The following is a 5,839-nucleotide window of genomic DNA, read 5'->3' as shown; positions in this document are numbered from 1 at the left end:
TGATTCTGACAAATTATATTCTGATGAGGAATTTCCAATAAGAGGTGTCAAAACTGAATTAATAAACAAGGTTTTCAAACTCACAGAAATTAATATTTCTGAAATAAAAGACTTATGTCTTAATGAAAAACCTAAAAAATACACCTCAAGATTTCAACAAAGATTAAACAAGAAAAAGGGTTACGGTTCTGGTTCTGGTTTCCAAAAGAAATCAAACCATAACGGTAATTTCAAAAAGAAAGGTCTTGGTTTTACTCCTACAGAAAAACAGAAAAATGAAAAATATGTTCGTGATTTTAAATCCAAAATGTCATTTGTTTCAGGAACGTCATCTGAAGAAGAAGAAAAGAAAGCATTCTGGAGACAGTCAAACAATGAATTTCTTGCAAAGAAGCAAGATGAATTGAAGAAAAAGGCTGAGCAGAAGAAAGACATGAAAACCTGTTTCCGATGCAACACTGTTGGACATATTGCCCGAGATTGTTCTAAGGCAATACAATCAAAACAGGGAGTATTTCGTAAAATCAAAGAGAAAGTGCTTGCGTTCGAATCACCAATTGATAGAACAAAATTGTTTCAAGATTCTATATTTGAAATTGGTGAGAGTTCGAACAAGTTTTACAAGAAGAGAGCCAAATCTGACAACCAGAAATGGGTTGTTAAGAAGGTTGGTGAAAGCTCTAGCGATGATTCTGATGAATCAAAATCAGAGGAGCTATCTTCGAGCGATGAAACTGATTCCACAAAGTCAGTTGAGCCACAAGTTGTTTCTAAATGTGAAGCTGTTTTAAAAGATGAAAAATCAGTTCCGATTTTGAATGATGAGAAATTTCCATCACTTCGGGCTGAAAATTATAAAAAGAAAATTGGTAAAACTGAAATTTCTAATCAATTTTATAATGATAAACAGGAATTTGATGCTGAGAAGGTCTTTAACCCCAAGGTAAAACATATCTTTGGCAAGATGATTGATCGAAAAGTCAAAGGGGTTAAAGAATTTTATGAGAAGAAAACAAAGAAAGAAAAGGTTGAACCATCCCTGGTTTGTGACTGGGATGGTACATATTATGAACAGTAAGTCTCAGGACTTGCCAGAGCTCCCAGGTTGGTAAGCGTGGAGCATGAATCGGCATCTTTCTTGAATTTTATTCGGTAAAGTCAATCATACAATCGGTAAAGAGGTTTGTTTATGTTGGTTGGATATAATTACAAGTGGTTAGATGATTTGATTGCGTATGGTAAATCAAGGACATTAAGTTGTACTTGTATTTTCCTACAACTGGTTGAAAGACAATATGATGAACCACAACCCCGAACTTGTTATTGATAAATCTACAAGTGATAAAATCAATCAAACTTATTTTCCGGAAAAACCATTTTGATTAAAACAAACTTAAGTGTTTTGAAATCTAAATGGGAAAATAGTTTATTGATAGGGGGAGTTCTGATTGTTTATGCCAAGTGAATGGCGAATTGAGGTGATTTGATATCAGTTGTCATGTTCTGTATAGTTTGTTTTCAATTTTCATTAGATGTATTTGAATTTTAGGGGGAGTAAGAATTTTTAGAAAATCCAAAAACATCAGAAAATTTGGAAAAGACAAAGACATGATAAAACTGAAAAATGAGTTTCGTTGCATAAAAGAGGAAATGATAGTACATCAGTGGACTATCACAACACGCTAAATATACGAAATGTTTAAATGTGATAAACAATCTTACTGCGGATGTGTCAGTAGGTTTTCGTACACTTAGTAAATTGAAACGAGATATAAACCTAAAACAAACTTGCTTGATTTGTGGGTAACTATTCTTGGATATATAGGTAACCCCTGAAATCTCGTTTGAAAGGTTTCTTTTTCTGATATACTAGGTTTTTATACTCTGTGATATCTGGGGTATTATACCGGGACTTCTGCTGAATGGAAGTTCTGACCTAGTCCCCGGATAATACTTGCTGCAAAATGCTTGAAACATAGCATAAAGCCCTCAGCTGATTAGACAATAAAATTGATAATCAGTTGTTGTAGCTAAAAGATCTCCTAAAGGGGACACACCGAAAAGTCGAAGCTGATATCTCTCTGCCTATACGGAAGTATCGACCTGAGCTCTCACGGCCCTCGCACATAACCCCTTTACAGATATCATTTGTGGTATACTCACCTGTAAGACTGAATATTGGGATCTGGATACAGGAGTATATTCGAGTGGAGTGATACACAATTAAGTTTAAGTTTCTAAAACACTAATATCGTATCTCGAATCAATTGAAATTTGTGTGAAAATTTAAAGTGGACCAATATACTGACAATCTAGGTAAATTGTTTAGAACTTAAAATGTTTAAAGCTTAACGGTGTTGGTGATAAGTTTCAAAAACTGATATGATCCTCTTGCACGAACTCACAAAAATATTGTCTGTAAATATTATGTTTCTGCATTTTCTTTTATTCAAAAATTCAAAAAGATTTTTAGTGTGTTTTAGCATAAATTTTGAAAAATTAAAAAAAGATTTTCGACAACTGGTGTTGGAGAGCTAATTTTCAAAATTCCGAGTGCTAAACATGATGAACAGATGGTTTGGGTGAAAGTGTGTGTTTTGAAAACTTAAAATATATTTTCAAGTGGTTTATCAAAGATTAACATTGTAAAATCATTCTTTGATTGTATTATTCCTGCGAGTGGTTTATTAGCTGGTGAGATTGTTATTTACAAGTTATCAATCAGAGATTTTACTTTTGGGTAGAGAATGTGCAGGTTATATGAAGATAGAGTGCCAGGTTCCGATACCTGAAGATTGCGTGATTTCAACAAGCCAGGCTGCGATCCCAGCATAGCGAAAGGGGGAGTCTGAAGACATCCGAATAGAGATTGTTCGTGGAAAGTTTGTTGATGATGACGAAAAGAGAAGAGAAAGATTTGAGGATTCTTACAACGTCAAATACTTCAAAAAGTTCGAGAAGACTAATAAAGATCGAAGATGCGAAGACTCGACACTGAAGACTCCGTCAACATCTGAGGGGGAGTCTGTTGGTGCATTCATCTGTTGTCTACGTCTTATATCGAGTCTCGGTTTACAAACTTGAAGCTGAAAGTTTGAAGCTGAAAGTTTGAAGCTGAAAGTTTGAAACTGCTGAAAGTTTGAAAGTCTGTCCGTTTGAAAGTCTGTCCGTTTGAAATGTCTGTCTGTTTGAAAGTGTTTCAAACGGAAGGGTCAAGTAGTATATATAGGTTTCAAACTTTCACACTTGTAACTTTCCGGTCAGAGCAACGAAGTGCTGCCGAGGTGTTGTCAGGTTGTAAAACGTTCTTAAATCAATAGTACAACAGTATATTGTGTAAATCTAGCTGAATTGAGCTCTACACGTCTGTTTCCGCCGTTCGTTTAGAGATAAACTCTTCTGATTGACTAGTTCGGGTCAGAAACCGATCCTACATCACAAAACACAACTTGGACTTCCAAACTACCTGTCCTTCTTTCAATTTAACTGATTCACTACATATAAACTGAAGAACCTTTTTGTTTTTAAATTTCAAACATTTTTAATGTGTCGGCAAAAGTATTTTTTTATCTATTTTTAAAATTCATTCATTGGCCCAATTACTTGTAAAGCACTGTCAACAATTTGTAATCTTTTATTCACATGATGGGTCTGACTAACAATTTTTAAAAGCAATAAAGTGATTTGACCAAAAAAACCCACTAAGTGATTATTAATTGGGTGGCTACAATTTTTTTAAAAAATCCGATTGGGCCGCTACTTATGATGGTGGCTTGACACTGAGTGGCCGAAAACCGTTTGAATATGATAGGGCCGATTGTTTTTAGTGGACTATGATTACCTATTAACTGTTATGTTCACGTGCACAACTATGATTAATGACCACCACTTCCTAGTTATTGATAAATGGCCGACTACTGTTTGTAATAACCCACTACCTTAGAAACAATCACATGCACACATTTAATATCTGACATTCTCGATTAAAGTATCACATGTCACGAATAATTTTCAATCGGTTCACACTACTCAATGAACAATCACGTGAAGACTATTGTCATTAAAGTGAAACCTTTAACTGTCACAAAGAGCGAACCTCAAATGTAACTAAGAGCGGATCTCAACTGATGTTACTAAAAGCGGACCTCGACTAATGTGACACAAAAGCGAACCAGTAATGTTCACAAAAGCAGATCTCGTATGTGACTTAAAAGCGGACCAGATTTTGCACTTCGAGCGAACCAGATTTGCACTACGAGCAAACCTTAAAAGCGAATCTCTCACTTGACCGTAAAAGCGGATCTCAAACGGACATCATTTTAACCCACTTTTAGACTGAATTTTAACACCAAACTTTCAAGGGTTTGTCAATGTCCTATAATGTACAATCTGTGAAACTTTTATCCAATTTTGACCAGTAAAAATTTTATTTTCGTAAAAGAATGGTGTAGAAACAGAATTATCGGCTGAATTGAATAGAACTCTTCTTCACTGGCTCTGATACCAATTGTAGGATCGGATTGCGACCTAAACAAGTCGTTCGGAAGAGCTCAAATTCGTTTCAGAGGCGGAAACAAAGAAACGGATGTGAATACAGCTTGAATCACACTTTAAACCTCTTGTATATTGATTTTACAGCGTTTACAGTTACAAGGAACACCGGCAATACCTCGGTATCAAATCTGGAATCGTTACGAATGAAAATGACAACTAGCCTATATATACTATTTCTGGTTCGCTTATAGTGACAACAACCATAAAAGCGGACCTCACACAATGTACTAAAAGCGAATCTCCCTGTGAGCCGTAAAAGCGAACCTCCATGTGAGTCGTAAAAGCGAACCACTCAAAGCTTCTATGTTATGATTTGACCTTCAAGTGAACCCTTCCATATGATTAGGCCTTCAAACATAAGTACCTCATTGGACCTTCAATTGGTCCAATCATCAAACGATCACTATAAAACAATTTCATATTCAATTTGTTTCTTGTCGTTTACTTGTGCTTTGATGATTATAATATTGTGATGATGTCACAAGTATGATGTCATCATTAAACATGATGACATCATGCTTGATTAGATTCGCAACGCAACCCGGACTCGACATTAGACGAAGACGACAGATGACTGCACCAACAGCTTTCGTGCGAAATCAACTATAATTTCACGCGAAATGACTCTCAGATGTGATTTCGTGCGAAATGAAGTCTCTATTTCGTGCAAAATACTGTTGATGTCATCATCTCGAGCTGTTTTTGCCAAAATTTATCAGGTTTTAGTTCGAATTTTTGTCCAATTCTTTCATGGCTTTGTTAAAACACTGTTTAGCTTATAATGTGAGAAATCAATCCATTTTATCCGTTAAAACTTGTTTAATTTTGAAAAGAAAGTGTAGAAGTCAGAAAATTGATGAAATCAAGCAGAATTCGGTAAGAACTCCTCCTCCTGAGCTCTGATACCACTTGTAGGATCGTTTTCATGACCAAAACGAGTCGTTCAGAGGTGTTCTTCTCAATACGAGAGGCGGAAACTAACGTATCGAGTTCGAAACAGCTTGCAATTCACTTTAAACTGTCTTTTGATTGATTTGACAAAGATTTACAGCGAGTAGACACTTCGGCAGTAGTTCGACACTGAAACCAGAAAGTTACAAATGAAATGGCACGATGGGTATTTATAGGCCAGCCTATTTCGCACGAACATGCTCACACGAAATCAACTTCACAGGAAATAGCTATTTCGTGCGAAATCACCAGTTGATTTCGTGCGAAATGACTTTTATGTCATTTCGTGCGAAATGCCCAAAAACACATATTTTGACATTTTTCTCGTACTACG

Source organism: Helianthus annuus, chromosome 6 (genome assembly GCF_002127325.2).
Source record: "Helianthus annuus cultivar XRQ/B chromosome 6, HanXRQr2.0-SUNRISE, whole genome shotgun sequence".
NCBI classification, from domain to species: Eukaryota; Viridiplantae; Streptophyta; class Magnoliopsida; order Asterales; family Asteraceae; genus Helianthus; species Helianthus annuus.
The sequence above is the reverse complement of the archived record's forward strand: the minus strand, read 5'-3'. Positions refer to the sequence as shown.